Source organism: Mus caroli, chromosome 9 (genome assembly GCF_900094665.2).
Source record: "Mus caroli chromosome 9, CAROLI_EIJ_v1.1, whole genome shotgun sequence".
NCBI lineage: Eukaryota > Metazoa > Chordata > Mammalia > Rodentia > Muridae > Mus > Mus caroli.
This window is the reverse complement of record NC_034578.1, coordinates 15,553,172-15,566,309: the sequence shown is the minus strand read 5'-3', so window position 1 is coordinate 15,566,309 and position 13,138 is coordinate 15,553,172.

Below are 13,138 nucleotides of genomic sequence, written 5' to 3'. Positions count from 1 at the left end.
CAGAGAAATGCAAATCAAAATTACCACGAGATTTCACTTTACACCAATCAGAATGGCTAAGATCAAAAAGTAATGTGACAACACATGTTGTTCACAAGGATGTGAAGAAAGAGGAGCAATCCTCCACTGCTAGTGGGATTGCAAATTGGTACAGCCACTTTGGAAATCAGTTTGGAGGTTCCTCAGAACATTGGAAATAGCTCTACCTGAAGTTTCAGCAATACCACTCTTATGAATATACCCAAAAGTTGCCCTACCATGCCACAGAGGCAAGTGTTCCACTATGTTCATAGTGGCCTTATTTCAGATTGCTGGAAGCTGAAAACAACCTAGATATTTCAAGACAGAAGAACAGATACAGAAAATGTGGTTCATTTACACAATGGAATACTACTCAGCTATTAGGAATGAGGACATCCTGCATTTTGAAGGCAAATAGATGGAACTAGAAAATATCATGCTGAGTGGCAAAGCTCAGAGCCAAAATGACATGCATCGTATATACTCACTAATAAGTGGATATTAGCCAAAAAAGAATAGAATACCCAAGGTAGATTCCACAGAACTCAAAAAGGTTAACAAGCTAAAGGAACCAAGTAAGGATGCCTCAGTCCCACTTGGGATGGAGAAGAAAGCTATCATAAGTGGGGAGAGAGAGAAAGACCTGGGAGGAAAAGTATATGTGGGTTGCCAGGGAAGAAAGGAACTTGATTTGATATCATGTGAAGAAAAAGTAATGAAGCTGTGATGGCCAATGGAAACAGGCAACCTCAGGAGGTAGGAGGTTGGTGGGACCCTCCAGAATGCACCAGAAACCTGGTTTGTGAGAGACTCTTAGGACTCAAAGGGAGGGACCTTAAATGAAATGAGAAAGGAAACTTATAGAGCCCACTTCCAGTAGAATGACAAGGCATCAAATGAGGGTGGGGCTTGCCACCCCACAGTAAAAACTCTGACCCATAATTGTTACTGTCTGAAAGAACTACAAGGATGGAAATATAGAGGAACCTGAGGAAAAGAAGGTCCAATGACAGTCACAAAGTGGGGTCCAGCTCGAGGGGAGGTCTCAAGACCTGACACTATTACTGAAGATATGGAACACTCACAAAAAGGGGCCTATCATGGCTGCATGCCACAAGATGCAACAAGCAGCTGAAACAGTCAAATGTAGATATTTTCACCAAACCGATGGATAGAAGCTTTTGAAACCTGTGGTTCAATTAGGGAAAAGCCAGAAGTAGCGGAGGAAGTGGGCAATCCTGTAGGAAGACCAGCAGTCTCAATTAATCTGGACCCCTGAGATCTCTCAAACACTGGACCACCAACCAGGCAGCATACACCATCTGATATGAGATCCCCAACACACATACAGTAGAGGATTTCCGGGTCTGTTTTCTTTCAGAGATGATGAACCTACCCTCAAGAGACTGGGGGCCTCATGGAGTTTAGAGGTCTGGTTGGGAGGGGTGTGGGTGGTGGGGACATCCTCGTTGATACAGGGGGCGGGGAAGGAAGTATGTGATGTGGAACAGTTGGAGGGTGGACTGGCTGAGGGGGAATAAAATCTGGAGTGTAAAAATTAACTGACTAACTAACTAACTGACTAACTAACTAAATAACTAACTAATTAAAATGTCTAGGATAGCCGAACTAAAGTTCATGGGAACTGGTAGCAACCATTTTCCTAGTGGAATAGGGATAATAGTAAGTGGTACCCTTTCATTTTTCACTCCTTGATTCCTCCACTTGTGAATCCTGGTTATTCAGGACATTGTGAGTCTGAGTTCTGCCCCACTGCTCCAGTGGTGGGCATGGCTACTGGGGAGGTGAAATGCAGGGAGCTTAACTGCCTTTATCTCATACCACATCCAGGTGCTGGGCTCCAGGGAAACACAAAGACACTATCCCTGGGGTGGAAAAATGAGTCCAAGATACTGAGGTTCTCTGACTCCCAGAAAACCAGTAGTGAGTACTACACAGAAAATTGGAAGCAAAGTGTTAGTGTTCACATGCCTGCTAAAAGACTATGACTAGGTATCTCTGTGTCTTGAGGATTGTGGAACAGAGTTGAGAGGAGTTTAACTTGGTCCATCTATGTGATCATAGTTTGTTATTCTCCATAAGAGCCCAGGTTTTCACCAGTTGGAATACAGATGAAAGCATGTATTTGCTATAAAATTTAAATTTCATCACCATCTACCCACTTCCTTCATTACTAAAAGGTTTCACAATCTCTCAAAACAGTGCCACCAAATGTAAACTAAGTTTTCAAATTCCTGAGGCCATGATGGGGAGCTTTCACATACATAGTATTGTGTATTCATTAAGAAAAGAGAAAACCATCAGGTGTCAGTTTTTGTTACTACTTTTTTGATATAAACTCTATTATGTGATTTCTACATGCAATATGGCAGAATATCTGGACCAAGACTTTATGAGGGAATTTCCCATATCCTCCACTTTCTCCAAATAACTGTACTAGAATTACACGTTCTTACACTGCTTTTTAGTTATTATGCATGTTTTGTTATTGTCCCATCTATGTACCTAGTTTATATACTACGTCATTTTCCCTGCATATTGCCTATTTCTTATTCTTGTTTAATATATTTTTACAGATAAAATCAAAACTGAAATTATGAAAATAGCAGTTGAGGCTCTCTGCCTTTTCAGATATCTGCCCAGATTCCTCACATGTTCTTACAAAGGTAAGGCCAAGGCAACACAGAGACTAAAATGGCTATGATTGTTTGAGTCAAAGTCATGTTTACCCCATATTTCATCTGGTACATGAATTATTCTCAGTATTTCAGAATATGATTGCACAATAAGAAAGTCAATTGCAAAGAGATCCAATTTAATATCTATCCAACATTCATGCTTTTATTCAACATGCACTATGGTTTTACAATTTATAAAATTACAACTGTGAGTTAAAGAAGAAAGACTGCATAGATTCATACAAAGGACATACCCATATATATGTACAAATGATGAAATGTTCTGGGAATATACTTGGCTAACACTATTATTAAACATATCCACCAATCCAGAATATTTAGGAAAATAATGTAAATAATCTCCCCAATATATGGATTTGCACAGGAGACCCTGAAAGCAAACATACTAACTAATCCAAATATATGCCTTCATTACAAAAGGAACTAAAGTTAATAAAAATGTTTAAGGCAGTCATTCTTTTTGAGAAGGATCATATTTCACTTTTGGAAGAAACTGTCTCTGGATAATACATATCTAGCAGAACGAAAGCAAGTTGAATATTTATCACAATGAAAATGACAATGCATCAACAAAATAGTAGGGTGCTCATCTGACACCTACCTCTCAATGTCTTTAACATACAATTTCCTCATTGATTTACTGAGATAAATCTGTGGTGAAAGAACCAACCTCATGTCAAATCATTAAATAGGACACTCTACATTTTTTTTTTTTTAGACAGGGTTTCTCTGTATATCCCTGGCTGTCCTGGAACTCACTCTGTAGACCAGGCTGGACTCAACCTCAGAAATCTGCCTGCCTCTGCCTCCCAAGTGCTGGGATTAAAGGCATGTGCCACCAGTGCCTGCCATTCTTGTGTATTTTAAAAGAAAATAACCTTCAGAATATCACCAAGTATGAAAGAAAACATTAGTACATCTGTCCTTGAAGAGACAGAACATAATCAGGGGCTCATGGGAGAAAGGACGATCTCTAGATAAAGATGAAACTCTTTTTTTCTGAACTTGCAGAGCTTTTAAAGGAAGAGCTCATTGGCTGATACCTAATAATCTCCAGATCCCTGACAGTTTAATAACAAAAGCCTCTTACTAGACAGTAAATATTAATTTTACAAGGATCCCAGGAGTGTATGCCCTTAAAGACCAACCATGTAGATGGGAGAAATCCAGAATATCTGGTGTCCTGACCCATGAGGCCATATTTGCCTCATGTGCCTTTCATTATATTTTCTGAAATCTTCATTTTATAGACTTGGCCAATATAACAAATTGAAACTTTAGTAAATTTGGTCATCCCATTAAAACTACATCAATATATTTATGTAAGGTACCTATTTGGGTTTCATAGTTTAATACATTATATATATATATATTGGTATTTAAATATAGACATAAATAAGTTCAAGATAATATTACATTGGAAACTGTCAGAGTTATTTATCAGTCAATATTCTAATCCTTCTTATACTTGAAATTTAAAAGTACTTGCATTATATAAACTTGTATGTGTGTGTTTATTTAACTTTTTATTAAAATATATTAATTACATGAATTAATGAGATCAACTGTGAAATTTGGATACTTACATACATTAGTTTATAACATGAAAAAATTCTTTCTATAGTTTTAAAATTGTTTACTCATGCCCCTTTTATACTCCTAATAGTTTATTTTAATTTTATATTACCTAGTTTTGGCATCTGCATAAAAGAGAAGAACATTAACATTTCCATTCTGTTTCTGACTTATTCATTCAATGTGGTTTTAATTCTTTCTTTTATACAATACTCCCCACTCTATTTCCCCAACATTGATGGGATTGTTGTTAACTATAAAAATATCAGAAATTTAATGAAATCCTTTTGTACCATGAGATGTCCCTGGGGGGGGGGGGGAGTAGAATATTGTGGATGGAATTGGTACTATTCCCGTTAGCTTGAAGTGTTTGAGAACTTGATTTCTTGCTGGTTGAAGTGCTTATAGAGAACCTTTACATAGTGACAGACATGTGTCAGTTGTGTTGACAATGAAATTTTATAGTCAAGATTCAATTTTTTTTTCTGTCTCTGGGATGAAGATTTGATATGACTGGCAGGTGACTGCTCCTAAGGTCAAGTTTTTTTTCCTTTTAATTTTACTAAGATCTCAGGAGTGTATGCCTGTAAAGACCAACTATGTGGATGGGAAAAATTCAGAATATCTGGGGTCCTGAGCCATGAAGCCATATTTTCCTCATTTGTCTTTCATTATATTTTCTGAAATCTTCATTTTATATACCTTAACAATATAACATACTGAATTGTGTCCAATATCACACACTGTGATAGATTGTATATTTGGGCCATAAACCCAAACTAAACTGTTTCTGTATTAAACTTCATCCTGTCAGATACTTTGTTAAAACAATTAGAAGAGTAAATAAAACAGTTTTCTTATGAGCCATGGTAAATTTGATAACAACTCTCCATCACACAGGAGGTCTTTGAGTAATAAAGTATGGGAAATCATTAAAACAAGAAATATCAACACAAAATAGTGTCATTTAGAAAAATTACTAGTAATAACTAGCAACTATAAGTGCCATCACTTACTTACTGGAACACATCCTGAAGCACTTAAATCAGTCTGGTTGGAGGGACAAGAGCAAAACTTAAGCTGTAGCCATTTTATTGAGAACACTCAAACTTTTTATACCCTTATAAGAAAGAGAATATAGGGGCAAATGGCAAGATCAATACTGTTGTAATTGCCAGGATACAATGATGTTTGTAAACTACACAGAATATTCAAGATTAAAGTCTAACATAAGTTGTCCTTTCAAGCTTCCATGTTTCCTTGACCACCAAGGGAACATACAAAGAAGCTCAAAGCAGACTGAATGCTTCACTGTTTGAAGAGTGCATTAGTCTCTCAGGAACTTGAAACACCCTATGATGCATGCTTCTTAACTCCATGGCTCTATGTAAATAAGCATAATAAATGAATTAGCAGGATGTTCAACAGATGATGTTTTAAAATAACAATGGATTTCATTTCTATTTTGTAAAGACAGTAAAAATACATCTCAGCACATGCCATCTTTGATTGGAAAGTAAATTAAGACAATGATTATATTTTACCAAGGCAAGTAGTATCCCCCATATCATAACATATCAACAAATAAAAATACTGATAAATTATTCCACCGCAAAACTAACCACAATAGGGAAGTGCTAAATTATCTAAAGTACATTCGAGAGATCTACTAGGAAAAGCACAAATAAAGATGTTGTTTCTAAGGTTTACATAAAAATTGATGTAAATGAAAATGCCCCTTTGATGATAAGAATGCAACAATCATACACAAAAAAAGCACCACACATATTCTCTTATATTTGTAATTTAGAGGAAATAAAGGAATGGTAAGTCAAATATTAACTATTAAGGATATGGAAGAAGACAAAAATGAGAAGATGGAAGCGAAGACATAGCAAATGATCCTGGTCCAACTCAAAAAATGCATGAAGGAGAATGAAAATAAATCTATACTCATCACCCTGGAAAAACTATACTCCAAATGGGTCAATGTCTTCAACATTAGGTTGGATATGTTGAATTTGGTAGAGAAGAATGTAGGGAATTTCCTGGCACAAGAAAAGATATTTCTAAAGAGAACACCATTAGCACAGACAGTAAGATAAACAATTAATAAATGGTATCTCATGAAACTTAAAATCTGGATAGCAATGGGTATGATCATTCAGATAAATCGACATCCTACAGGATAAGAAAATACTATTTATATGTACAATGCTACATATGCGATGGAGGCTATTATCCTAAATAAATAAATAAATAAATAAATAAATAAATAAATAAATAAATAAATAATAAATAATAATAAATAAATAAATAATAAATAAATAAAGCAAAAAAGTAACAAATAATAATAAAAAAAGTAAAAAATAATAATAATAAATAAATAAAGCAAAAAAGTAACAAAATTTAAATGTTGTACAGATCTAAATTGGATATTCTCAAAAAAGAATAGCTGAGAAGCCCTTAAAGAGATATTTAGTCATCAGAGATATGCAAATCAAAATGACTGTGAGATTTTTACCTTATACTTATCAGAAGGTTTATAATCAATAAAACAAATGGTAGTTCATGCCTGTAGAGTTAGGCAAACACTCACTCATTGGTAGTACAAGTACACATTTGAACAGCCACCAAAATAATCAGTCAGTTGTAATGGTTTGTTAGGAAAATGGGAATGGAAATACCTGGAGATCTACCTATATCACACTTGGGCTTATTGCCAATGGATACATCATCTTTCCACAGAGATATTTGTTCACACATAACCATTTTCATTTTATTAGTAGTAGCCAGAAACTGGAACGTGCCTAGTTGTCTGTCAACAACTGAATGCATGAAGAAAAAGGGTTATAGTTAACAATGAAATATTGCTTAGCCATTAAAAATTAAATAATGAAACTCTCAGGTAAAATTTCTATCAAACTAGAAATATAATAATTTTGGAAGAGATAATACAGAAAGAGAAATATAATAATGTAGTTGCTTATATGTGGATAGTATATGTTTATTCAATCATAAACAAGTCTCCATCTGTAGAAACACAGATGTTATGTACAGAGTAAGGACTAGGAGGGTGGATACATATCTGTAAGAAAGGGACATATAAGAGTTAATGAATCAATGAGAAGGGACACTGGAACAGATGTTCAAGCAGAGAGGGAGTGGATAAGTGAGGTACAATGGAAGGGACACAGAGAGAATCAGTTAAAATTGAGGTCTATTTTAGGGGTTACATGGAATATAGTAGAAGTCTCCCAAAATATATACCTATATAAAGACAATCCAAAGGAAGTTGCCACATAGCAGGAAATACAGTGCTTAAATTGGCCATATTTTATTACAAAATGGAGCCTCTATTATTGGGAATGGGTTATAGATAATTGAGTCAATGACCCAAAGTGTCCCATGGGATCTCCCAAAAAACCCTTGCTCTTTCCTAGGTTACAGGTTGCTATCCACAAACTGGCATGGTCTCATTGCTGAAGAGAACACCTACATAACTTATTGAACACAAATAGTACAGATAGTGCTTACATAGAACCTATATCCCTATAACTTAGTTGGCTTGGTAGTGGAAGCTTCTGTGCTTGCTATGAACATAGTAATGTAAACACAACCCTGGCATAAAACCTTAAATTTACAATTGTGTCTTTCCTGCAACATATGCTAATATAATGTTCCAAACTTGTGGGAACAAAATTTTGATATGAGGAAAGGTCAATTCAATGATTTGGAACCCATATCAAATAGTTTGAATTACCAAAAATGCAGAAAACAAATATTGCCATTCTTCCTAAAGAATGTACCAATAAAATGATTCTTAATGATATTCTTCTACACTACCAGATCAGTGTTTTTCTCAGCCATTATCAGGGAAGCTTTCTCTTAACAGCAGATGGAATTAAACACACAGATTCATAATAGACATCATGAAGACAGTAAGATACTTCAGAAAATGATGCTTTTAAAGTGATGTCTCAATCAAATCACTCCACTCAGGGATATGGAACCCTCCCCAAAAGAAGGCTGAGAGAGTTTAAGAGACAGAGGTCATGGTGTTCAACAAAGAAACAAGGCCTCCTAAACACAACTATGGTACATACAAGCCCAAAGACTGTGAGGCAGCATTAACAAAGCCTGGAGAAGTCCATTCTATATGCAGTTATCTCTAATTAATAATTACATAAAAATAAAAAAATAGTTTTCGCCATGGAGAATAATTGGAGACACAATCACTCTTAAGTATAAGCCTCATGCTTAGTAGTAGATTGCTAATACTAAATGAACTCAACAGCAAATAGGGAGCTTTTGTGTTTCATAATGTTAGTAATCTATGACCTTTTAAAAAAACCTGTTAGGTTAAGTTTAATGGTTCAAGTTCTTTTTTTATAGGATTCCCGTGTGTGACAATTTGCATCTCTGTGCCTATATGTGTTTCTTTTGTTTTTTTTCCTTTGACCATTTTTTTTTATCTTCCAATATCTGCCTGATTTATCTTACCATACTGTATTACTATTTTTAAGATGAATGCTTGTTTTCCATGGAGAGAAAATACAGATTGAATGGGAGAGGAATTGGAGAAAAACTTTGAGGAGTGTAGAAAGGGAAAACAGTATTCAGAACATATTGTATAAACAATATATATTTTTGATACACTGCAATCATTGAAAAGGAAGTCAGTCTACTAATCTCAATGAAGTTTTTATTTAGGTAAAGAAATTTGGGTAAAAAGTACCCATTTGGCTCAACAGTGGTCTTCTACTTGTTAAGAAGGCCAACATGTAGATCAAGTGAAAAACAAAATCACAAGATGCTTTAATATATTGGTTATGCATGATTTCATATCCATCTCCAACAGAATACAGTTAAATGTTCTTTTATTAGTCTGTGCAATGTTATTTGTGTGTTTGTTTTCTGGCTGACATTGTATTTGATAAACAAACATTGTGCTGTTTTTGAGGAAAACTGTTTCTCCTACACTCAGCTTTCTTTTAGTTGCGTACAGATATTTGACTATGGTAGAGGCTGTGCATTTTTGAGAGATCTAAAGATATATTTGTGAGAAGTACAAGAAACGAAAATGAATGAGGAAAATTACTTAAAATCAAAGTTACTTAAAATTCCTCCTCCACAGTATGCACTATTGAGATTGAAACATTGTTTCTGGATTGATTGGAAAATAGCTAAAATGAGATGACCTCATAGATGGCATTTAGAACTGAAACACTGATAAGCAAGGGAATGCCTCAATTTTCAATTATGCTTATTTCTTAGCTTATATTTAGATTCTAGCCTCATTTTTGGACTGATAAGAGGATTTTAGGGATTACTCGATCTCACTGTCACTCTCTCATTGTGGATGCATTCAATAAATATTACTTTTATGCTTTTCAATATTATTTTTTCTCTTTTAATTGGATTGATATGTACACGTGAAAGAATTATCTTGTGAGCGAAAAGGCTGTTACCCCAAATCTGGTAACATAAATTGCATTAATACGTATTACTGACTTAGAACCTACTAACAACCCATAGGTATAAGATAGTTATGCAGAAATTACTTGTGTGTTATGTCAAATTAGACAGTTACAATTAGGTTCATTCTCAATTGGCCTTCCAGAAGTAGCAATACTTCTAACCCCTTGCATGCCAAATCTGCAAACCTCATATTACTAAAGTCTCATTTTACTCAGGAGACCCCTATGGTTTTGTAAACACGCTGGCTCTGTGCTATAGAAAGTTGCAGATGTGCTCATATTCAATCAAATTAATTTTATGATCAAGTTTAGAGTCAAGACATTAAACTATATACAAGAAAGCATATCCATGTTAAACCAAAAGACAACACAAGGGAGGGAATTGATATTATATGAAGCAATATCATTACAAATATTTAATGTTTCCCATCAATGCTAGCTACTTAGGGATTACTAGTATTTGGTGTTATGCTTTTAGCTCAGATAACAAAACCAACACTCCCAATAATTTAAACAAGTTAAACAAGGATTTTCATGATATAAGTTATATTATGTCATGTTATGACAATATACTTTCTGGATTTTTCAATGTGTAATTGAAGACACATGGATTGGATAAGTATCTATATTATCTAAGTTTCATTGCTGTTGCCTGTGTTATTATTCTAATGGTCTATGCTATACTCCATTCAGGAATAAATGACAACACATCACCCCACCAGAGATTATTGCCTGCTGTCTATCCTTTCTAGGTGTGTTTATGTCTTTTTTTTTCTAGAGTCTTCAGATGTACTTTTAATTTGCTGTCATGAGAACTCTCCAATTTCTTTATGAGGGCACTTACTTATATGAACTTAGCACTTATTTCATAGTGTCCCATGCGTTTTGGTATGGTGTGCCCTCATTTTCATTGAATTCTATAAATTATTAAATTTCTTTATTTCTTTCCTGACCCAGTGTTCATTGAGTAGCAACTTATTAAATTTCCAAGACTGTGTAGGCTTTCTGTTGTTGTTGAAGTTCAGGTTTAATCTATAGAGATCTGATAAGATGCATGGGGTTATTTTAATCTTCTTGAATCAATTGATGTTTCCTTTCTGACTGATTATATACCTTATTTTGGAGAAGATTCCATGAGGTGCCTCAGCACAAATGCCATATGCTTTTGTGTTTGGATGGAAAATTCTATAGATATCTGTTAGGTCCATTTGAATCAAAACTTCTGTTAGTTTTTTTTTTTTTTAATTCTCTGTTCAGTTTCTGTCTTGATGGCATGTCTACTAGTGAGAATGAGGTGTTGAGGTTTCCAATTATTAATGTGTGGGGTTCTATGTATGATTAAAGCTTTAGTAATGTTTCTCTTATGAATGTGGGTGCCCTTACATTTGGGTCATAGATGTTGAGATGTCCTCTTGGTGGAGTTTTCCTTTGATGGGTATGAAATGTCCTTCCCTGTCTCTTTTGATTAATTTCCATTGAAAGTCTATTTCATTAGATATTAGAATGGGTACTACAGCTTGTTTATTGGGTCTGCTTGTTTGAAAAAACTGTTTTTTGCCCTTTTACTAAGATAATGAATATATTTATTGCTGAGATAATGACTATATTTATTGCTGCCTCTTATATGAGGCAGAATGATGGATTTTGTTTATGAAAACATTTTGCTAGTCTCTGTCTTTGTACTGGGCAACTGAGTGTATGTAAGGAGAGTGGAGGAGAAAGTAGAGAGATCAGCAGAGGTAGGGGGCAATTTCTAAGGCATGCCAGAAACATGGAATGAATAAAGGTCCCAGAAAGTCTATGAGGGAAACTCTAGTTGAGACTCCTATAAGTGCTGGATATGGAATCCGAAGTGGCCACTTTATGTAGCCACACAGGACACCCAGTGTATAGATAAGGATATAAACCCACTCACAAACCCTTCTATCCAAAATTTTTCCTGCCTACAAGATGTACAGAGACAAAGAACAGAGACTGATGGAATGTCCAACCAACAATTACCTCAAATTGAGACCTATTCCACAGACAATCCCTGACACTAGTAATGATACTATCTTATGCTTGCAGACAGGAACCTAACATACCTGCCCTTTTGATCCCCCACCCCCCATCAGCCTATAGGAAAAGATGCAGAGATTCCCAGCCAAACATTGGATGGAGTTTGGGGAATTTTATGGAATTGTTTGGAAGAGGACTGAGGGACCTGATGAAGACAGAAGAGAACAGGCTAGCTATAGGCTCCCTGCACATATATAGAAGATATGGTACTTGTTTTTCATGCAGTTCCCCAACAACTCGAGCATAGGCTGCCCCTGAGCCTGTTACATTCCTTCACCCCAAATGGACTTCATTGTCTGATCTTATAGCGAGAGGATGTATTTAGACTTGGTATATGTGGGTGAGGGTGGAGGATGAGGGGCAGAGGAGGAGGGGAGGATGTGCTGTTAGCAGGGGAAGGGACACCCAGAGGGGTGCTTACACTTCTCAAAAGAGGGGGCATTAGAATGTGGGGAGGACTTGCCTTGAGTGAGGGGTACTGGAAGGAGAGGAAATGTTGATATTGGGTTATAAAGTAAATAAATAAGTTTTAAAAATCATATTTAAGACATGCTTTATCAATTGTAAAATTTCCATATTTTATTAAAAAAGAGTGAGAATAAAATAATGGAAACTACTTTCTCAAGCACTGATGGCTTCCAAACTGTGGCTTCCTTTATATGTGGGAAATCTTGACAAAGAAAAGATATGTTTTATCATGCTATGACACATTTTGCCATATAAACATTTAGGAAGGCGAAGTTAGATGATATGAAATAAATAGAGCTTGGGACAGAAGGAAACAGAGATTGGATTACCTATGGAATTGACTATCAGAATCATCTTTACCTTTGAACTTAAAAACCACAAATTTGGGATATCAAGTTTCTGACAGTTTCCTAATTAATGCATAGGCTTCTAAGAAAGGAGGTAGAGGTAACACAGTATGATATTTTCCAAAAAACAATCTGATTGTATTCATCTATCGAATATTGCTTTATGAAGAAATACATATCACTAACCATAGTAAATTTGTGGACTTCTAAATTGTATATCAATAATGGATGTGTTAAATAATAGATTTTATAATGATATTACAATATTTATAAATGCATAACTATAATGCTGTATATCTTGAAATTTTTATATAATTTTATATATTTAACTATCAGTAAACACCACAAAAAACTGTGGAGGTATAAAAGATTACTGAAGCCGGGCGTGGTGGCGCACGCCTTTAATCCCAGCACTCCGGAGGCAGAGGCAGGCGGATTTCTGAGTTCGAGGCCAGCCTGGTCTACAAAG